The 23,824-nt window shown below is 37.1% G+C and overlaps 1 long non-coding RNA gene across 2 annotated transcripts; it reads left to right on the top strand.

The window, feature by feature from the left end:
* Positions 1-19: 19 nt before the first annotated feature.
* On the top strand, positions 20-19,399 carry LOC112942614. 2 transcript variants are annotated; one of them, XR_003248413.1, is made up of 6 exons: positions 20-176; positions 3,810-3,923; positions 12,404-12,462; positions 14,534-14,678; positions 15,520-15,615; positions 19,226-19,399. It is a non-coding gene; the product is annotated as an uncharacterized LOC112942614 (long non-coding RNA). The 2 variants fall into 2 exon arrangements; XR_003248414.1 differs by lacking the exon at positions 3,810-3,923.
* The last annotated feature ends 4,425 nt before the right edge of the window (positions 19,400-23,824 follow it).

The raw sequence follows: 23,824 nt of genomic DNA, 5'->3' as shown, positions 1-23,824 counted from the left end.
AAGGCCATCTATCTTGAGATGTCTCAAGATATATGCAAATATAAAGCATTATATGCAGACCTTGAAGTGAAACTTGAACTCAACACCAAACATGTCAAGGCCTGGTATGCCTGTATGACCTGAGTAAAGGTACAGATACTTCTGGAACATAAATAGATCTCTGATTGCAATTACAGGTAAGAGTGGCAGAGGAACTTAATTAGATTAATTTTTTTGTTTCTCTGTGTAATTTTATTTTTAGCTGAAAACAACTGTGAAGAAACTGGATAAATTCTGTAGTTTAAGAACYTAAATAGAATTACTTTGACACATTCCATAGAAACAGGTGGGTCAGGTGGCAATTGCATAAGCATTAAGGATCAAACCCGTAGATTAGAAGTGATTTGGAGACTGAGAAAGCAATTTACTGAAATATGTTCACAGTGTTTGGAACCACTTTTGGTTTTGTGGAATGCTTGAGCATGTAATTTTAAATTAGAGTTGAGGTAGTCTTTTATTTCTATTAAAGTTTACTTGTRCATGTGTTTCAATTTTGAGGTGTTTGATCCTTGAGATTTTTTCTTGTTGGCATTTCCATCATCCATTTCAATACCATACTACCCTAGCTGTAAGAATTCTGAAATACTGATTTAGAAAATAGGTTTTCAGATGAATATTTCACTTTTATTAAGCAGCTTTTTAATGATTTATATGTGTGAATGAAAAGCACTGACTTTTAATAAGCTTTTGGTTTATGATTAAAACCAAATGAGCAAAAAAAGTATATATACTGGGTTCAATTGCTCAGGAAATCCTGAAGTGAAAAGGGAAGGCTTTGTTTAAAGAAAAGTGGTAGGGCAGAAGTCCCTAATTACAGTAACAGGATAATCCCTGTTGTGGTGCTTTCATTGCCTTTCCTTGACCTCCCTGAGCCAGGTGACAAATCCTGTCTGCTTTTAAGCCCTGAAGGTTGAGGAGGAGCAGTGTAAGGATGGGATGTTCAGTATGCCCAGTGTCAAGTGTGTGTGTGTTTTAAAGGCTACATGAAATGAAAGTTCTTGTGTTTCTAAAATCTGAACTATAACAAGAAATATCCAGGTTAGTCATTCTGTCTCAATTTGGCTTTTCTAGAAAATTTTAGCAGTTTGCTTTTATAGCAAAACCCACAAAAACATTTTGTCTCAGCATTTCTACATGCAATGGGGAAAAAGAGGTTAGACTGTAATGGTTCTGCTGCTGTGCTGGGAGTCTTTGAATGGGGCTGATGCCAGGCTGGGACTTGACAGGGAGAGTCTCTGCGAGCAGAATGTGTCATTATCAACCGCTTTCCATGCAGCACCCAACGGGGCACTGGAAAAGAGGTGGAATTGGATGCGAGTGGGAGCTATACTCATGACAGGCCACTTGTTTTTGTCTATTAATATTAGATAGGAATTTAATTGAAGAGAAAGCATTGCATTTTACTCCCTGTGCTTGTTGCTGACGTGCTGCTGCAAGCAGTGTGGCCTGGCTTGTGTGTGCTTAGCCTAGCAATGCTGCCCTGCTGCCTACTGCAGGCCCCTCTGGCCCTGTTTGCTCCTGGSGCCTGGGACACCCTCCTTGCTGCTATGAAGGTGCTGGTGCTGGACCCTCTCCTGGGCAAGCTGTGGTGGSCTTTCCCCCCTGCCTTGTGCTCCTGCCTGCTGGTGGGGCCATGGTYGTACCTGGGTGAGTGCCAAGGCCCTGCTCAGTGCCCTGCTTGGCTTTGGGCAAGAGGTGGTGGTGGAGACGAAGGTGGAGGAGGCTGCCTGCAGCCTGCTGCCCTGCCATGTGAGTGGGTGCCTGGCATATGGGGCGGCAGGATTTCTGCTTCCCTCCTTCCTTCCTGTGGGATTTGGCTGCTCTCTCCACCTTTGCCTGTGCTGCCAGAGGGAGTCTCGGGCTCACAGGAGAGACTGAGCAGCCCAAAGTTGGAGGGCTGGCAAGTGTGAGTAGGGTTGGCTCTGACTGCATGGATCGTGCACCTGTGTGCAATGTGAAAGTGTGTGCCAAGGTTGCAGCTGGGCATTGAAGCACGTGCTGTAGTAACTGCCTTGTAAAAATCTAAAATAGCTATGAGGAACATAAAATCTTTATATGCTTGCGTATTTAACCTTAAAAAGCCTATCGGTAGCTTTGAAAATGCTGTAGGTGCAAGGCTGTACATATTAGCAATCTCTGAAATTGTTGTTGGTGTGGTGCTAAACTGTGCTTATCTTTGCTAATATTAGCAATTAGAAAAGTGCAAATATTTTATTTGTCAGTAGGAAAACACTTTCAATTTTCTAACTGTTCAGGACTAGAACATCTTTCTATTCCTCTGTCACACTAATGCAAAGGTGGCTTGTGGGACCTGTACTTCTACTTTAGTTTCCATGTAACTGCTTGTTTAACCAGTAGTGCAGTGGCTTACCAAATCAGTAAGTGAGTGCTTTCCATGCTTGTTTTTTCAGCTGTGATTCTTTTCATGTTCTTTGGAGTTGGTAAGATAAAAACTATATACCTTTTGGAAGTGGTTTGTGGAGCTGATGCCTCTGATTACCTTTAATCAGCTTTTGAGCCTGCTGTAATACTGTGTGCCTCTAAGCTTTAGCAGCAACTGATTCTTGAAAGTCACTCCTGCCTTATTGAGAAGGGGAAAAGTTGTGGGTATTTTTTTGTTTTGGTTTTTAATCTTTTTCAACTGCTCTATTATTAGTTTGAGTGATAGCCTGTTAGCCTTCTCTGCTCCGAAAAGAAGAGTTGAGCCATTCTAGCCATCCTTCTGCAGGCAACTTCTCTTTCCCTCAGTTGATTGTAGACCTTATCCAACTCCAATACCTCCCTTTTAGATTCAGGGAAAACAAATAGCACACAGTTTTGTATTTTGAGAATGATCAAGTTTTACACAGCAACAAAGAGATGCTCTCTATTTTTGGCCCAGTATCTTTATTGATGGGGACCAGTGTTTTCGTAACAGTTTGGTTTTTCACTGTAAATTGCTCTGATGACCAGGATCTTTCCTGACTAAATGTCAAGCCCAACATCTAGCATCATGTAGGGATGATTTAGGTTTTCCCTCAGATGATGGTAACAATTTTAAGCATTTCTAAATTTATTCTAATAAATAGATGAAAATTTTCTGTTTAATAATCAAACTGTATATGACTAACACAAATCCTTCTTGTTTTGCTGCCTTTGTCTTTTTGTCTGCCTGTTGGTTTTATTTCAGAATAAACTGGGAGCTTTCAGTTTGGGACTTAATCTGCATTTATAAAGAACAGTATGGTAATATATTTTTCTGGACACGTTGTAGAAATTCAAGTATTTTATTCATAGTACTCGAGCTTATTCTTTTAGGCTTTGTCAAAAAAACCCAAAACACACACAAAACAGGTACAGAAGAAGGAACAGGGTATGTCACTTTGACAGGGAAAATCTATGCCTCTGTTAGCATTTTTTAGTTAGATGGTTCTACTTAAGCTTTTAGGAGAGGCCTCTGCATTATTGAAAACTGTAGTATTCCTTACCTGGACCTCAGATTTGAATTTATCCAAGTTGGCAACTATGGTATTGCATCATTTAGCATTTACACATAAGTTTCTGCTCATCCAGATGGAATTCCTTTGTGACCGAGCTTTTTTGTTATTTGTAACATTTTAGAAGAGACTGTTTAAATTTATAACCATCTRTTAGGAATAATCAGTTAACAAATTAAAGTATTCATATTATGCTTGTTTTTTAGTCAGGTATTTTAGTTGATGGTAATCAAAGTATCCCAAAAGAGCACAAATAGTTCATATCTTGAATTCATTTCCTCCTCTCTCTCGTAGATACCCTGCATGTCCCAGGACCTCAATTTTGCAGATCCATGCTTATCTGGGAATGTATATGCCTAAACTAAAGAAGTACTTCAAAAAAGGATTTTATATGTGCTGGCCATTTAGGTAATAAGGCCATATTCTTCTAATCTTATTGAAGCAATAGTAATGAATAAAACTATTTTAAAATTGTTATTACTATTATTGTTTCAAGTGGCCAAAAAATCTGCTTACTCGGAAAAATATATTGTGAAATATTGCAAATCTGCATGGAAAGGCTGCTTGTCAACTTTGTACAAGAGGTAGTTTTATCTGTCATATAAGAATGCCCTTCTATTGCCAGCTTTATTTTCTCAGTAGCTCAAAAGCTTTGGCTTCAAAATGAGTAATCACTTAGAAAATGCAGTTTTAAGTGACTTGATGAGCTAAGAGGAAGATGGAAATAGAACCCAGACTCTGCTTCCTGTTTTAAACTACTAAAAGTAATAGGTAGCATCATAATGCATGCTAACCTATATAGAGCATTGTAGTGCCACTTAACATTCAATTACTGCACAGATCTAAAAGAATAAATGCAATAAGGTACTGTTTTGGGATGTGCTTTTCTTTACAAATAAGGGCAAAATATATAGAGGAAAGTTTTAATTTTATAAGGTACTACCCAAGTATTTATTTCCTATATATTTTTAAGGTGCTACTTAGGTATAGTACCTTACAAAATTAACATTTAGGTACCAGTGTTCTCCTACCTTGGTGATGGTAAGAGTAGCCTTGAACTTTTTTCTGATATKCTGTGTATTATTTTTTTCTGTGAAGCTTTGTGAAGTTTTTTGGCAGGTAACTAGTCAGAGGTGAAATATCAAAAAGAGATAAAAGCAAGAAATATTTTTCTCAAAGTACTTTGAAATGCTAGGAGCTTTTTCCTGTTTACTTTTGCTGCTGTGGATACTAAGGTTGTTTTTTTTGCATATATGCATTTTATTACTAATTCAATGTGYAGTGAGCTGGATCACTAGTATTAGTGAATTTAGTGTGCAATTAGTTGCATTTTTTGTAGAGAGTGTGCTAATATCTTGAGTAACCAACTACAATTTGATAAACAAATACAATTTCYCATAGCAACTTACCTATAAACAGTTGATTACAAAAAAAGTACCTCTAATGGTCTTGAGGTTTGTTCCAAGAAATGGCTGAAGTCCACTCTTYGTTCATAGTTTGATTTTTTTTTTTGGTCTTGGTTGATACTAGCACCTTTGGTGGGGTCTTTTGGTAACCTGTTAGAAACTAACAGTCGTTTCAGCTTCGTTGCAAACAACCATTTCTCTGTTTCATCAAACAGTTTGAATTAGAGATCCTGGGATCTGGTWCCTAAAAAATTCTTATGCCTTGGAATTCTTTTGTGTGGCAATGTTTTGTTGATGGGGGGGCAGTTCAGGCCAGTTAAGTAAACTATCAAATGAAAAGAATGCTGGGGAGGGGGTAGTTTAGAGATTTATGTTTGTTTCAAGATCAAATTCCAGTGTAATTYTTTTTAAACTGACATCTACTCTGGATCTAAAATCCATACTTCCTTTTCTTCATTCAGTGAAATTGGGTGGTAGGGAATATTTTGAAAATCTGACTTGTTCCTTTTTAAATAACAGGCTTCCRTGTAGAAACATACCTTTTCTAAGGTAGCGTGTCAAGCTTCTGTAAGCGGGTCAGGCTAGGGGAAGGAAGGTTCCTTAGCTTWAGTAACCTTTCCTGCATAGGGAATCCTTGCAGTAGGCTATGGGGTAGAGAGATGGTCTATACTTACAATAAGTGCTGTTGAGCATCCTGGCTTGGGAAAAAAGTTCCCTTCTTTGTGAGCAGGCAAGGTCCAGGTGGGCATGTCTGCAGCAGAGCATGATGGAGAAGGTGGGAATTCCAGTTACATTACAGGGCAGTCTTCTCCAGCAAGACTGTGTGTTGTTTTAGCAGGATTTGCTCAGTATTCTTGGCCAGTTCTGGAGTATTTGCTGGAGATTATAGTGGCTTTGGTGTACATGCTGTCACTTCTACMCCTGTAAATGAGGGAAGTGCTATGGAGGGTCCATCACCAAGGTAGCAAAGGCCTTTACAGGGTATAGTCTTGAGATTTGGGAGTTGTGGGGTAGGCAAACGGCGGTGTTTTGTTCCAGCAATACCTCATTTCCCTTCAAGACTATCCTCCAAGCAAGGGGTGATAGCAAGGGTAAAGGAAAGGTTTAGTCCCAGAGAAAGGAGCACTTTCTTGGTATTTTGACTGTGGTCTTCCTGTGCTTGCAGGGCTGTGTACAAGGACTTTTTAAAATACATTCCTTAGAGAGGTGCAAGTTCTATGACTTTGCTGAACAACTAGGCTTTCCTGGAGATTAATAAACAGAATGGAAAAAAAATTAATCTTAAATATGCTGGTGAAAGAAGTCTATTATAAAAAAATCAACTGTTTTCTCTGTATCATCTTCCTATGGATGTGCATTTCAGGGTCTTGTGGACCACTTCCAAGTGTTTTGTTCATCTGTTGCCACCTCCCTGTCTCCTGTTCAGACACTTGATCCTACAGCGGTAAATGCTTCCTATCAGATTGAAAGAAATAAAGCACCTTCTCTAAGCACTAATTAACGTTATTATTGCAGTCATTTAAGATGATAGTGTTTTTCTTGGCATGAATTCATAATTTAAACATTTTCTTCTGTAACTTGTTAATGTCTGTCTTTAAGAAATTGTTTGTTTCCTAGAACTAAGTAGTATACTTATTCTTRTTTATAATGAACCACAGTTAGAAATAGGTAAAAGATAATGTGTTTTTGCACAAGTTCAAGCCATGTTAAAGATGTGCTGTATATATAGGGTATTATTCCTAWTAGTGCATTAAAAATCATCTACTCTTTTCAACTTCTGTAGTAGTAGGCCTGACAATGCTGGAAGGTGCTATACATGTGTTATTGTGGTTCTTTTTGTCAAGGATTTAAAAATATGTGCTCCCTTATTTCCACTTTTTCTTTAGTTGAAGTGTAGTATATTGGAAGGATAAATATCTGGAATAGCTGCAGCACCCTTTTGATGCAAGTGATTTTGAGTGCAGCTTGCAAATGCTCTGTATAGAAACCACCACTGAGGACTTGGTAGTAGCAAGAGGCAGTGACAGCTCTGGGAGGCCCTGAGTGATCTCAGGGCTCTGGATCTGAAAGAAGCTGCTGTTACCTGGGGGCAAAGACAATGGCTGCATCTGTGCATGAAGGTGTAAATATCTATATACTGTTGACCAAGACTTTTATTTCTGGTAGGTTTTACCTATAGCTGCTCTGCAATTGCTCTCAAAAAATGAGACACAAGATGAAGTCACAGCCGCCTAGCAGGAGGCGGTTTTCCTGCTTAGACCACGACTAATGCGGTGACATAAATGGAAGTGGGGCTACTGATGATGAGCTGCATTGCACTGAGCAATGTTTTTTGGCAAAGGTTTTCAGCATTATCTCATCTTGGGAGCTGAGATGTATTTCAAAGGTATCTTTTGAGCCAAATGTGACTTTTAGGCTACTTAAGAAAATATTTCAGCTACATATGAAAAAATTCCACACTGTGGCAAGCTGTTAACATGCAGTTAAAAAGATTATTACCCAGAATTTTACTGAGAACTCAACTGTATGAACATTGCCAAACTAGTTAATCACCAAAACATCAATAACCCACATATAGGTTTGAAGATAGTAAGTGGTAATTCAGCRTGAAGGGGACCTGCCAGGTGGTGTACTAAAAGTTTAACAGTTGAAAGATTCTTATTTTCAAGCTTCAAATGGAGTGAACATTCTCTTGAAAAAATAAGGTAAACAATACTTAAAAYATCAGAACATTCACAGCAAGATCTCAGGGCTCTGAAATGCTTTTGACACTGTTCATTAATAAATAAAAGTGCAAAATGAAAATCATTCCTGGGCCTGGAGTGACAGTCACCCACAAAGGGTAAGTACTGTCATTTTGCTGCATAGTTGCGAACTGTCAAGCCTGCTATGGGACCTCTTGCATTATCAGTAACTATAATCAGATGCTGTGGTGCTGGAAGCTCAGCAGGTACGTTATGTTTGCTATATCTCCATCCAAGGTAGATTTTTTCTTTCACTGACCTATGTCATTTCTAAGGAAACAAGCCAAGCATAGAATAGCTGTCTTAAAATAACTTTTCTGTGGAAGGYTAGATGTATAATCTGTTAAATTTCTTACTGTTCTGGGTCAATTGCTGTGTATATTCTTGAGTGACTTTGGTTAAGCTTTTCCAGGGATGACTTGTGAATGTATGCTACAATTTTCTTAACCTTGTTAAAGCTGAAGAACAGCAATTGTAAACAGGAATGGATGCTTTTTCATCTACCTTGGTTTTCTTTGCATTACCACAGTAAGTAAAGGCTGATTCAAACTCAGTGCTTTCAGGAACTCTAAAGCCCACTAGATCTCTCTCAAAATGTCCAGACTGCTGAAGGAAAGATTTGATGCTGTCATCTTAGTCACCTGTATGTACACTCAGCCCTGAACACTGATGGTACAGCAGACTTTTCAGAAGCACATTCTCTAGCATCTAGCACTGAAGTTCTTTACTGTCTGTCCTACTTGGCAGTTCATGCCGATTGTGCTTGTGTGTTACAAGATGGAAAYGCTGCTCTTACCTCCTGAAGAATCGTCTCAGTGTCAGAGAGGGGAGAGAATTTTGCTAAGCGTATACAGGAAGAGCATAGCATACCACTGGTGAGTGCAATCAACGTGGGTAGCTTCTGTAACACTAGAACTAGGCAGAATGCATGGAAAGCCAGGAGATGAGTGTGAAGAGTTTAGGTTGGGGGAGGGAGGAAAAAGACTTTTTGGTAGAGAGCAGACACTAAGCTTCACAATTTGTTGCTACAGGAATTTGTAGAAGTAAAGCAGTACCAGCAAATTGGAAAGATTTTTCAAAATTCATGATGGAAAACATGTTCTTAAACTGATGTCAAATGACTGGGCAGGGATGGTAGTCTCTAATGCCTGGAGACCCATGACTGGATACTAGTGGAATATGTACTGTAGATGCTGGACAGATTTGCTTCCCTGAATAATATGACTTCTTGCCATTGGAGTTAATGCACTATCACTTTGATCCAGTAGGGTATTTCTCACATTCTTATGTCATGTAGACAAAGATTACTGCTAGGAGTGATGAAAATAAAAGGCTTTTGTGTGTGTGTGAGTATGTGGAGGTGGTGGAAGCAGCTCTCAAGGTTGAAAACTTTATTCCAAGCTCCCTCAGTAGTGGGTGCAATTGTGTGAATAGTGTGCAGTGCCTGAAGAATGCYGTTTTCCTTGGCTTTTGAAGCTTCTTCTAGACAGATGTGCTAAATAAAGGATTCGTCTGTGAAAGTTTTTGCATGTTAGTAATGTAGGATGTAGAATGAGATAATAAAAAGGAAAAAAAWTGTTTGCATTGCAACTTGGTATGAGTCATCTGCAAACAGGATAATCTGTCCATAACTAATTGATTTAAAACTATGTGGGGGAGGGACTCAGCTGTCTGATTTGTTCCTAGCTGCAGAGCAGGCTGATGGAAATGTCCTGAATGCTTTTGATCTCTGGCCTAATATCAAGGCTTCTAATGTCAAGACTTGGTGATGTGTGTCTCAAATGAGACACAGAAGAACTTAAAATACTGAACTGTGGCCCCTTCTCTGAACCCCATGCCTTTCCCTTTGGGAGAAGGAACCTGACCTAATTTGTAGTGGAGATTCTGTCCTCCCTGCRGGATGTATATTCTTGTAACTACCAAATATCACTGTTGTTTTAGAAAGCATTTCTGGCTTTACTTAGTGAGATGTCTGTGCTGTTTCAGTTTGTAGGAAACAGCRTGACCTTCACTGTCAATCGGATGGGTATAAACCCAGAGGTGCATAGACCTCTCATGCAGTCTCCTTAGTAAAGTACCAAAGAGATTTGTAGTGAGAATAATTCCATTTTTTCCATCTCCACCCCTGWCCCCCTTGAGTCCACAGCATTAGAAGTTGAAGTTTGTAACAACTTTGAGTGTTTAGAGTGCTGTAGTCAATCTCCTCTGCAGGGCAAAAAGTGATGTTTTAAAAATAGTTTAACTAGGATGAATAAGAAACTGAAACTGTGATAACTCTAAATGCCATCTAATTTGTTCATTTCAACTTTTCATCTTGGTTTTGGAGAAACTCTTACTGTGTAGCAGGAATTTTGTTTAAATGCTCTAATTTCATCCTTTATTTTGTTTATCATCTGCTACTGAACATTTAACATTCAGTCTTCCTCCAGGGCTTTGACYTCCTGTATCATTTTCAAGCTCCTCATCTTTAAAACTTTATGCAAGTTAATCCCTTGTCTTTTGTGCCAGGTCTTCCACATTCATCTTGTTCTTTTCCCTTAATGTTAAAATATTCCTTCCTTCCATRTTTGATGCTTTACTTGTGTTTTTTATAGAGCACCAAATTCCTTTCTTGTTATTTATGCCTTATATCAAGCCTTTAATTTGTGATAAGACACATTTCCTGACTTCTAATGGGGAAAAAAACCCTGAAGCTTTCAATATATTTTATTTAAGCATTTTGTCCATGCAGTCCATTTTTCTTCCTGTTTAGCATCCTTGTATCACTTCCCCACTTCCTCTTTTCTTCTGAATGTGTAGACCAAATGATTACTTTATAGTACTGTAAAGTTTGTGGTATAAATAGCTCTGGAGTACAATCTGGCTTTTATTGCAACTCAGAAACATTTTTACTTAGCTGACTTTATTTATTCATTCCTTCTTAATTTAAGCGGCTAGCCAAACCTGCGGTTGTTTCATGCGTTGTTTCAGGAGTTTCTGAGAGAACGGAGGGATTCTTTACAGCAGACCAAAATGAATGGCTTGCTTGTGCAGTTAATCCAGCCTTTTACATCGTTATTTTGATATGATGACTGCATTGTTATCATAGCTTTTATGTTGTTATGTGTTAGAGTTGTTATATGGCTTTTAACTATGTTGTTTTTGTTCTGAACCCACTTATTAATAAGCTGTGGTTTAAAATGGCTGTCCCCACAGTCCCTGGGATTTAGAGAAGTGGATCATACATATGTTCCTTTTAGCTTTCAGTCATACCCACTGCAGACACTACTTTTCACGTCAGCTCTTGTATTATCTCCTTCTGTATCCTGCTGTTATTCTTGTGTTAGTATGTTCTCTTTTTGGAATCTTTTGTTCAGYTGAAGTAACAGCTTGTGCTGCCTGTAGTGGAATTAGGCACTAGAGTTGGATGAGTGACCGAAGTCAGAAGTTATTTGTGTACTGGGTCTTTTTAAACATTTCTTACATGCTTGTGAAGCGTCTGCTCAAGTGCTTGACTGTCTTCACTGTTAAAAATAACCTAGAATCTCCTCTTGCATAAATCCGCTTAGCTTTAGTTCCTTCATTGATTACCTAAATACTAGTTAGTGTAAGGTAATTGCACAAGGACCTGCCATCTCTGTAAGTGGCTTATTCAAAGCAAGTGAGGTATGCTTTCACGCTGCCAGCAGCTCACAGATGTGATGATTATAAAAAGTCCCATCTTTTGCTGGGTGATGGGACTTTTCTGGGCTGTGTCTGAAATGGTAAAGATGAGCAACGGATCATTTCCTGCTCATTCACATGCATTGCACCATTTTTTTTGTTTACTTGGGTCTGAATCTTTCACATTAATGCCCTCAGTTAAGGATTTACTCTTGAAGTTTATGCTTTTTATGTAGGTTTTGTGCTAACAGTAGAGAGTTTGACTGATCTGAACCAGGGGTTAGACTTTTAGTAAAAAATTCATCAAGAGACTAATGCTCAGCTGGTGGAATTCATGTCTATTGATTTCTCTACAAGGCTGGTGATTTACGCTCTGAAAACATGGCCAAAAGTCAGTAACAATACTGACAAAATGAATAGGATTTCCAAGTAAATATTAAAGACAAGCTAGCATTGCAGACACAGTAACATGTAACAAATTGTAGACTATTTTGGTTTTTACTTCAGTAGAGAACAAGCCTCATCCATTCATCCAGTCCTACTGTATGTTCAGACATGTCCTTGTTATTGCAATTGATATTCAGTGCAGGCTTTCATAGCAACAAGGCAGTGTATGTTGATTTCTCTAGGGATTGTGTTGTGTGGTKAGTTTCTCACAGTTTAAGCAGTAGCATGTGGAAAAAGGAAATGATACAAGATTTATGTAATRTGCTACAAATGGTGTGTGTGAATCAAATGCCTGCTATCTTGATAGTAGTATCTGCCTGACTTCAGGAGAGAGTCATAGTTAATAACATCTTAATAAAATGTTGTTTCCAGCTTAACCAACAAGAACTATTCTGCTGCAAAATGAGAGACTATCCAAGTCTTACTGTGTCTTTGCAACTCTAAAGTCCAAAACTTTTGATGATATTGCATATTACTGTATTTAAGTCGTAATTGCTTATCACAGTGGTAGCTTGTAACTCTCCTTACCATTTTGAATTAATGGTAGACAATATATATATAAATGACTTAGGTGTTATGGTAATTTATGAAAATAATAATGTACCATTTATTAAGCATATCCTAAAGAATCATTTGTTTTTTTATTTAGGATGCCTTGGATTTATCTGACTTTCTATTTCATCTCTTTGTTTGCTTCAGTTCATAATGGTAAGTGAATATATAATTCCAAAAATATACACAGAGACTAGTAAACCTTTTAGGAGGGGAGGTTGAAGATGCTAATACACACAACAGCACGTGAAGAGTGAGCAGAACCACAGAGCAAAGCAATTTTGTTGGGAGGGTCCATGTTAGTGTTTGCAGTCTTGTCCTAAAAGAAGTGGTTTGATATTCTCTTGGTTTCCACTGAACTGAGTTAACATTCATAACCCCATTACCAGAAATGGAGCCTTACTAACACCATCCTGCTTGGCTYTGTGCTTTCACACTGCCGCGCATGTGTGAGCAAGTTTTTTATGTTGTACTAAGGCTTTCTCTAACTCATTCTTGTGAAACCCTTGTGAGGTTTGAAGTTGCACATCCAACAGCAAGGCTAATAATTTTAGCAGCACCTTTGGAATAGAGCCCTAGATGCTGATGGAGTCCAAGAGGTGGTGGTGGGGGCTTCATGTTTCTGCGCTTACTATGCTGTACACAATTTCCCCCTTTGGAAGTTACAGCCCTGTTTTCTCTAACCCAACTTGCTGTGATTTGTTTTGACTGATGGGGCTCAGTGAGCTGCATAGCTGGRAGTCAATGGTCTCTTCTTGGAGGCTCTGCCAATTCCCCGTGGTGGGAAACAGGGCAGATGTCAGGCGAGGAAGCTACTCTGCTCAGCAGCCTCAGAGAAGGACAGAAACTGAGCTTCAGAATCTCCTCCTTTCTGTGAAATTACTGTGATTGAGGCAGTATCTGTATAATACCCACATACTATTAGACCTAAAGGATTATTGCAGTAAGCACGAGTCACTTGAAATAACTGCTTTAGTTGGCATGGTTTTGTAGAATTCCTTTGAAACCCTGGAAAGTCAGTAACTGTACATATTTCAGTGCAACTGCATGTTAATGATTTACTTTAGTTAGCAAATGTCAAACTACAAAATGCCATTGCCTTTCCCYGTTCTGATAAATCAGAGCAAAGCTGTAATAGTTTTATGCTCAGTAATGTGTTAACTATTTTCTTTGAGAACAGTTAGGGTAGTACAGTTTTTTAGCAAAATCTATGACAAATAGTAATACTTAAGAAATGTTTTAGTTGGATTGGAATTGCTGTAAAACAAGTTTTCGGAAAATTTCTAAGGCTCAAGAAACATGTGATAATAAAGTATTCAGAAGTGATGTAATTTTTCTTACTATTAGAAGTAAAACATTGATATGTATATATAAATTTACACTTAGAAGATAAGCARAAGACATTTTTGGTATTATATATTATACAGGAAACATCAAATTCCATAAGGTAATTTACATTATTGATTATCTATTTAAATCCTCTTGTAGCATTTAAAAACCTTTTTAAAGTATTTGTTTTGAATAGCTTTTGATGCAATGAGAGCTGTAAAACCACAGTCTTGCTACTAGCTAAATTTTTTTTYAGTTGAATTTATGTTCTATAAAAATATTTTCTCTTCATTTTTGAGCTAAGAAAAATCAATTTTATAGATACAGGCTACAAACTGGCCTATTTGTTACCCCCTTTACAACGCTATGTATAAGAAGCACAAAGCATGGACTTCTCTGTGAAGCAGCTCTTATATCTTTATATGGAAATCTTGTGTATTCTCTTATATAAAAATGTGTTGCTGCTTGGATATTTTAATTTGGGCCAAAATAATGGTACAATGTGCATGATTTCTATTACAGAGCACTTGATACAGGATTTGTGATGAATTCTTACAAATTCTGATTTGCTTATAGCTCAGATTTTATTTTATAGCAAAAGTTTATTTTGATTTTGCACTATTCCTGAAATACCTCTCCTTTAATAGAGAGTATTTTCTTTGTTGTGAGGCAAATTGGACTGGTCTCAGGGCGAGTCATAAGGGAGCAGCAGATTAATAAAATGCTGGGAGCAATTGTATTGAAACCCTGTAGATTGACACCTTCAGCTTGAATTCAGCTTTAGAATTAGGACATTGGGATTATCTTCACATACAACTATAACTTTTTCAGCCCCAGTACTTTCTTCTGACTCTTACTTTTCCTCTTAATGATTCTGTGGCCTCTGCTCTCTCGAAAGATGTTGCTGCCACTCCTGATACCTGCTGGAACCGTCTACCTGACAGAGAAGCAGTGTCTGAACCCTCTCCTTGGAAAGCTGTGTGCACTGCTATCCACAATAATTTGTGTTTTGTTACTCCATATCAGAGTGTGTGACTATGAAAGTAGGTATTTCCAGGGAGGAGCTCTCTCTATTGTTTTTATGCCAAATGTCAATTATTGTCAAGTGGTGTGTACTTGCCCTCTCATGTCTCTTCACCTATGTGCCAGGAACATGGACTAATGATTCCACAAAAAGGTAACATATTCATGTTTGTGCAGCTTTTTCTGATTGTGTGTGATATTTTTAGGAACTCAGAACGGCTTTATCAGAACATAAGCATGCAAGGAAGGCTATGTGGTTGCCTTGGAAAATAGTGTCATATATCTTAAAAACCGTTAATTTACAAGACAGTTTCCTATCTTGAAAAATTAAATCTGGTAATGCTTGATCTTTCACATTCGCAGAGCAACCCTTTCCAGGGAATAAGGGCAACTCTTCACTCTTTCCTCTGCGCTGTGTGTTGCTGAGACACAATGGGAGTCATCTTGCTTCTCCAGCTGTTCCCCTGTCTCCTACTATGTAATCTGTTTCTTCCCCACCATTCATTCCCTTTTTTATTCTCACAGCTAAGAGTGAAACTAGCCTGACAAGTTTATGCTGTAATCTGTCTGTATGCCCAGTAAATCTGTACCCTCAGAGGCCTGTTACAAACCACTTGAAGCTGGATGTGTTTCTCTGCAAGCTCCCTCATAACTTGTTCTACTTTGCCAACAAGCAGCAAGTGCCAACCAAGCAGATGCTGCTCTCTATCCTGTCTTTCTCTAAACTGCAATTGCTTAATGCTGAAGGAGCAAGACATGGCCTACTTTTCACTGAGAGAGAATTAGAAGGGACTGTATTATACTGCAAAAGCTTTGAACGGCTCCATTTTAAAACAGATTTTCCTTTTACTTGAAATACAGCAATGCTGAAACACTATMAGGAGTGTTGGAGTCCAGTGGAGATGGATGACACTATTTCTGGACATTCCTTAAAGCRGTGTAACATCAAAATTAATGGTAAGATACTTATTCACATATAAATTTTATGCTCTCTATCCCATAGCATGTGTGTGGGGATTGGGATATTTTTTGTCAAATCTCTTGCAAGAGTAGCTAACAATGCTTCCACTTGCTTTGTCCTTCAGCCTCAACTATCTATTGCTCAGGCCTACTAATCAAGGTAATAGGGAAATTATGCTACTGTAGTCACTGTCCCATTTAGTTCAGGCTTGAAGCAAGGATAGTCATGGAGATGATGTCACCAGTGCAATAATTTATTAGCAACTCCACCTTTGAGTGTATGCATGTTATATACACAGTCTTAGTGTCAACATAGGCCTAGGAATCATCAGTGGGCACATTGAATATGTTGTTTAAGCCTGTACTACCATCATATTGTCATTACATGGAGATCAGCTTTAAGCATAACACGATGCTGTAGAAAAATATTGTCCACAAATAAGGAATATTCAGCTGCTGCTTTTGAAGCCAAATGTAGCCTGATGGATGTCAGCATAATTCCTGAGTTTCATTGGAATAGTACTGAACATGCCAGGGTAAATGCATCGTGCTCTGTGTGAGCTCTACCCTGAAGCTTGTTGACTAATGACTTGTGCTTGCTTCTTATGAGCACCTGCCTTCCAGAGCTTTCRGGACTTTTAAAAGAGCTTTCCTGCCAGCAGCCTGTCTCACTTGTCCTTCTGAGTAGCTTTGCACCTGCAAAGTATCGTTCAGTGGGGTGTTTTTTTAATGATGTCTTAGGCAATTGATGTTGTTGGAGTTAGTCTAAAATCAGACTAATGTCACCAAAACCAAAATCTGTTTTCGTGGAAGGAAAAAAAAAACCCTACAATTGGCAGACTTCTGCATTCTATGAAKAGAATCTAGTGACTGCAAGGTAGAATGTATCCTTCACTGGGGAAAGCTATTTCAGCTCCATGGTCAAAATTCTCCTTTTGTGGAAATGAGAAATCAATATGGCTTGCAAGGATAGAGTCTTTAAAACTACTGTTTGATTTTTTAGAAATAAGAAAGTATATTTTTTRATACTAATCTAAATTAGCGTGATACATCTCATTATGCTGTCAGCCACAGATGCTAGAGCTATTCTCTTATGTAGGTGAAGATTGGAGTCTGTAGGGTTTTCCTTTACCATGTGATACTGTATCCTGCCCATACTTCTGATTTTGTTAACGAAAGCATTTGAGAAGAGTAAYGTAACTTAAATGAGCCCCGGCAGTAGGTGCTAGTTCACAATGCTTGCATCATGTGAACACTTTTCAGCAGATGCTTTCAGAATTCTTGCCTGTTTTTCACAGCTTGCAGTCCAGGTGTCTGCAAAGGACTGCATATGGAAGGGGGAAATCATGATGTTAGTGCCTGACACTTATCAAGAGTGTCACAAAAGATGCACCAGTGACAACCATGGCAATTTTTTACATATGCTTCAGAAATGTTTCACAGTGCGAGCCCTGAGTAAATGCAGGTTTGATCCCTTTCTTGGGACAGCACTGTGGCTTAGTAGGGTAAATCTCAAAGCAGTCTGAAGTGAAACACCTTATGCAAGTAAATAGGTTTTAGCTTTACCTGTCTTTCTTGAAATGCTGATTCAAACTCAAACTATCCATAGTATTCMTGGTATAGCATTCAACAGGAGAATAACTAGTAAATTAGGTTTCATTCATCTGTTGTGAGAAAGACTAAGGTGATTATCATAGTACTGAAAAAGAATTAATCTGCTGGAGACATTAAAATATAAATGCTATTTGTAGGTGAGCAGCTAAACTGATCTATTGAATCTTACTGCTCTGAAAATAGCACCTTCAGTGCAGATAAATACTTATAATTTTAGTTGTGCTGTCTTTGAGCTGTTAGTCTGCCTAATTTTGCAAGTTAAACATTGTTCAGCTAGACCTGTTCTTCATGTAAAAATTCTTGTAGAGGCTGGAGATTGTTCTTTTTCTTGGTCAGAGTGCTCAGCATGGTAGGAGTTAAGATGTCAGGAGGATCTTGTAGGCCTGTTCTCTTATTACTTTCTTTATTCCTTTTCATTTAATAAAAAAATAAAACATGCCAATTCAAGAACTCCAACCAACATAAGAGTGCTTGATGATATTGTATTTGTGTTGTCTTGAAAGTCATGCCGACTTTCTGAAATAGGTAACTATTAAAATGTCTTTTGATTTGGTTTAGATTTAAGGGTTATGGATACCAAGGTACTCTTCATCTCTGATATATATTTTAAGTAAAAGTAAGATCTTGTTCATTTTTTGGAAATATAAATATTCTAAATATAGATATATATATAAAAATATAGATATAGATATTCTAGTCAGGCACTAGACTGGTACTAAAGGCACTATCACTCAGGCACTAAAGAGGTTCTGATCTTTTGATTTTCTCCATTTTTTATTCTGTGTTATAAAACCAGTTCTTCACTTTGAAGTTCTAAAGAAGATTTTTATAAGATTAGTTTGATTACTTTGCAATTTTGTCTTTGTATCACAGATACAAAAATGAAAGGTAGAATCTCATCCATTTCAAAGATCAGGAGGAACTTAAAGCTTTCTAATTCTGTTTGTGTCATATATGCACTTGAAAGTTTCTAGTGAATGCTTGAAGCTTTTTGGTACAATTGGCTAATATGAAGTGCTGCATTCTGYGCTTTGCAATGAAAGCAGAGCCTGTGCCTGTTCCTGGTCATTACTTAGGCCAAACTCTGAATACTTGTAGGATCAAACAGGTTTTGTTATACCTTGTTATTGTCAATTAAAACATTGTGCTTCACTTTTGTATTTTTAGCTACCTCTTTCTTGTCTTATTGCCTGATATTTTCTGTTCTTAATGATTATAGTCGTCTCCTRTATGTTGTCTTATTGAAATTCATAAATAATCTTTTCTAAATCTAAATTACCTTTTGTATCTTCCAGGTCCCTCCATTTTTCTTTTTATATTGACATGTTTTCTTTAGACTACTATAGTCTCACTGTAGGAGTAGTATAGGAGTAATCTCTAAACTTTGAAGAAAAAAAAATCAAACAACAGTACAGTTCTGCTCCTAACAATGAAATGTGAAAAGTAAGAAAGGAAGGAAGATTTTTTTAGGTGGAGTGTAAAGAGAAGAAATGCAGCTATTCCCTCAGTGTATATATGTAGAAGAAAGATTGGAGGAAAGATTTTTTTCAAAGGGATGCCTTGTAAATAGACTGGAAAGACACATTCATACTTAGAAGAAAAATTCTAGCACTTTGAAACTCCTGCTTGAAGAGTAATTTGGAGTACTGAAGCATGTGCACAAATGCTGTGATTTTTAAATAAGAAATATTTTTCTAGTTAAAATGTTATCCTTGCAGCATAATTGCAAAGGAAAGTGAACCAAGATACAAATAATTAAATTGTAAGTGCTATTTTTTATCTATCTATAGAATATATTTATTTATAAAATTTTATTTATAAATATTATTTGTGGAATATTTATTCTATTACTTATTAACATTATTTTWAAAATAGTTTTATGGCTAATATTTTTAAATTAAGGCTAGAAGGTTATTTCCAGTAAATTGCTTTTCCAGTATTGCTTTTTATGTATTTTATCTTCCTAATTTTCTGTGGAAATTTCACCTGTCAGGCATTGGGAATTTCGCTGATCAGGCATTTGTAATGTAGCTGCATATCTGATGTTCATCTGAGAAGTTACAAGCATTAAAGTGAGAATAAGAATGACTTAAAACCATATTTCATGARATTGTTAAAATAGACATCTGATTATGAAGTTATTTACTTCAAAGGRTTTTGCATAAAGTAAACAGGTATGAAATATTTCCTTTTAAACTTTGCTTTTTTGGTATTTAGTAGTGAGAAGAGTTAAACTAAATTCCACACAACTGACRTGAAGAGTACAACATCAAAGAAATTTCAGGGAACAGCAGAGCTGAGATGGCATATATCTCAGGTCACCTTTTTCAATGTATGCACAAATGCTAAGGCTGAATAAAGACTGAATAAACTATGCACAGATTATCAGATTATTAAATCACATTGCATATTTGCTTTAGTTTTAATTTAGATTAGTTGCTACAGATTTTACTTACTTTTATAGATACAGATGGAGAACCCAGATAAGCTTTGTTGATACACCTTCAATGGGATTACATGACTGAGTAAAAATTGAGATTTTTAACATGATAGAAACAGAAAAGCAGAACTTTCTTGATCTGCCTCCTACAGGTGCCCCTGGTTGCTACCTGAGATCCTTTTGATTGCATTTACAAAGAGCTWCATTAGAGAATACCTGACCTTTCTGTATATTTATGTACCACTTTAATATGTAATTCACTGAGACCTTTAGACTCATAGATAAAAACATTGGCATTAATATGCGTTACATTGCTCAGGCTTTCTGATATCTTGCTGTAAATGAGTCTGTTTACAACCTTTGTCTTCTCCCATTCTCTCCATTTCTCAGGATGGGGGCAGGAAATCACAAAATAATCTCTATTTTGATAAAGAACCCTTGGCTTTGTATTTAGAATGCGCTTCAGTTTGTTTATATTAACAGAGAACATAAATAGCTAAAGCTTTGATATTTTGGTTAATGGCAWATATCATTGACAATCTTTTATACTGAGATCAAATCAAAGCAGCACAAACCCCACCATGACACTGTAAGAGAGCAGAAGCCAGATATTTATGAGCAATCACCTTTCTTTTTAGAAAGCAGATATTTTTAGATACATTCCTATAGCACTGTTGTTATTTTTTATCTAGATTTTCCTTAATTTTTTCTCTGAAAGAAAAGTAAAATGTTGAGGTAAAGTGCAATAGTTCTTCCATACACTCTTATTCATTGATGCTTCAGTTCTGATCAGAACTTTCTTGTATCACAGATAAATTGTTTCATGGCCAAAGGAATTTTTTTGGTATAAGCTTTATTTACTCTGTAAGAATGATTATTCTCCTGTAATGAAAAATGTATAAAAGCAAGGTATTGGATGGAAAGAAAATAATTCATAGTGTCAGTCATTACTTGAGGACAACTTGGCTAAATTAAAATGTGGWTTTTTATTCCCCACCTAATTTTCAGTATGTATAGAGAATTTTTTAGAAAGCTGGAACTAGCTCATTTCATTTATAAAATATCTGTGTTATGTGATTTTAAAAATGCATTTCCACTGCAAATAGAGGGCAACATTAATTTGGCTGTTGGAATAGCATCAGAAATGAAATATTATACATTTATATGCAAGCATTTCCTAGAATAGTAAATTGATTTTGTCTCATTTTTTATGGTGGCAACTTCATTATTTATATTAATACATCTATTATTTTACTATGGAATGTGGTATGTTGTGAGTTTTTTCATGTCAATTGTTTTGCTGTGGAGATAAAACATACTTGCCTTCCATTTATTATTTTTTCTAAACTTTTGTAGGATCCTAGAAGAGAGATCTGGGAAGGGTCTTGGGAAGTCACCTACCTGCCCTGAGGCACAATCAACCACCTCTGTGTCGCTCCTGACCAAGGCTGCTCTAGCCTCTTCCCTAACGGCTTCTGGTGAAAGAGATTCTACCATCACCTTGCACAGTTTATTCTGATGCTTAACTATTTCTATCTCTGCTCAGTACTCTTYTCCCTTATGGCCTAAATCTTTCCTGCAGTTTAATTCTAGCAGTTCTTATACTAGACACAATGGAAAGGAACACTCTTTCTATGTTGTTATCCTTCACGCACCTGAAGACTTTCACCCTTTTACTTCTTATTTCTCTTCCCTTGAATGTAATAACTTAATTATCTTAACCACATTTGTCGTGGCAGCACTTAGGGAATGGTTAAAAAAAAGGCATATGGAAAAGCACATAGAGATAGTATAGGGAAATATGTAAACAAAGCTAGGTTTGTGTTAAATGTTGACTCAGTTCAATTCTTTTTAGAAAAGGAGGTATAATGTTGAAGGAAGAAGACAAGTTGCAACTGAATTGAATAAATTGGCAAAAGTATTGGAACAAGCAAGAATATCTGCAGAATGAAGAGCAGCCCAAAGGATTAGGTATCCATCTCTGGTCACCTGGAATTGAAAATATGACAGAGCACCCAGGCATCTCCAACTATGCATAAACTTTTCTCAAGATCTAGAGAATAATGAGCACAGGTCTGATGCACAGACCTGCTTTCTGCTTTGTGTGATAAGAAGCTGTTGAGCCAGCTGATATGCAGTCCTGCCACAAAACCTTTGTGTTCCTGAACTGTAGATAACGCCCTTGGCCTTACACGTGGTTCARCATTTAAAAGCTTCAAGCATAGATACTTTGTTTTTGGAGTATTGCCCAGCATATGGAGTAGAGGTATATTCAGCACCTCACCTAATATGATGAGAAAGCAGTGATGTCCCAAGGGAGAAGGATGGAAAGTATGCAACAAAAAAGGTATGCCAGCCTTAAAGCTTTCTGGGATTTGGCTCTTTTGACAGATGCTTTGAAGCTGCAAACCTGTAGGGGTTCACTGAATGAAGCTGCCTTTTCAACTGTCTTGCTAGGAGAGTGGTGGTCAACCTGATTTCTGGTTAACTTAATAAAATTTTATACAATTCGTATAATTACTACATGAAAGAGTTCATATAGTGCACAACTTTAGAATGGGTAGCATGGAAAGAACCATAAACATAGAAAAAAAAAGATGTCTGTTTCTTTTCAAAGAATGTATTTTCCTATCTGCAGAAAGCTTACCGTGGCTCTGAGTAAACTTCCGATCTGTTTAAATTATTGTGTAGTGAGCTAAAATTACGGCAGAAAACTTTTCATGTATTTTAATGTCACTCGGAATTGTTTTGTCACTAGATGGCACTTTTACTCTAGTTTGTCYTGCGTTTATTAGCTCTGGTGAGAAAAGGATCATGTTCTAGAGGAGCTTTAATAAGAGTCAATATCTTATGTCTAAAATAAATGTTTTCACTTCTATGTGTATTGCTGGGAAATAATAGCGGATAATATATAGTAACTTAATTCATAGGACTCAACAAGTTCAAAGACGGTGGATATTTTTAGATCCACTTTTCTGTATGTCACAGAGAAATTAAGAGACAGTAGGACCTTGAAAGAAAGCTGATAAAATCAGGCTAGCCAGGCACTATTCACACATGATTCCCTTCCTAAGGAATTCTAGGGCATTGCACATATTCATAAATACATATGAAAAAATTAAAAAGCCACTGTTACGTTTCTAACCGTGTCTGCTTGAGATTGACCTTGTGTATACTGGGGTATGAAAGCAAGAATAGAAGAAAATCCCAGGGGGTGGCAGAACTTCACTTTGGAGAACTGTCAGTTCTCAACTGAAAACTAGGAAAATACTTCTGCATCTCTTGCTATTGCTTCTGAACTCCTATGTTGCAACAATCTGCATTAATCCAAAGGAAAGTTCTCAGCTGGCGTCCAGGTGCTATTTGATGAAAACACACTGGTAAAATATAAATAACTCATAATGTCTGCATACTGTGATTTATATCTAAATATATGATTTTTGTGCTAGGATGGGGTTGATCAGCTTTTAATTTTCTATAGAATATTCTATATTGGATATTTCTCTTAAAGTTGGAACTGATAAATTCATAGGACTGGGTAAGGTCACCTTTACACTTTAAAAGTTCTGTCTCTTGTGATTGCAGGAAAAAAGCTAGAAACTGTGACCTGTGGTCATCCCATAGGCTTATAAGCTACAGTTAGTACTTGTAAGCATTTTTTTCTGAACAAAAATCCTTGTGATATTGAGGAAACTTGTTTTCATTATTTTAAGAGATATGACTCAGCTGTCACATGTGTGGTTCTGACTGTAAACCCTCACTGTTACCTGCCTAAACCTTTATACAGAAGATGAAACTGCTGAAATATAAATCTAAGCCATCACAAAACCTAAATTCAACAATAACTGAATTGAACTTCTTGTGAATTTAACAGAAAGAGTTCATTGGAAGATTCTTTCTCGGAGAATAGAATGATCAGAATACTTATTTTTTAGTAGCTGGGATGGCAACTTATAGTAGACAATATTAAAATCAGCTGCTGGAATTTCATGGAAATAAATGTTGGCTTGTGTTTCAGACAAGATTGCTTGTGTAAGTAGTTGACCTGAGATTTTTGTGCAGTGTTACTTATGCAACTTCATTCTTATGTGCTGTCATCAGAAGTTTTTGCATGGTGAGGATGGTTTCATTTTCCATTTTGCTAGCATTCAG

This window comes from Nothoprocta perdicaria, unplaced genomic scaffold (assembly GCF_003342845.1).
Source record: "Nothoprocta perdicaria isolate Ctin4 unplaced genomic scaffold, notPer1 scaffold_13, whole genome shotgun sequence".
Lineage (NCBI taxonomy): Eukaryota > Metazoa > Chordata > Aves > Tinamiformes > Tinamidae > Nothoprocta > Nothoprocta perdicaria.
This window is presented reverse-complemented; position numbering and strand designations above follow the sequence as displayed.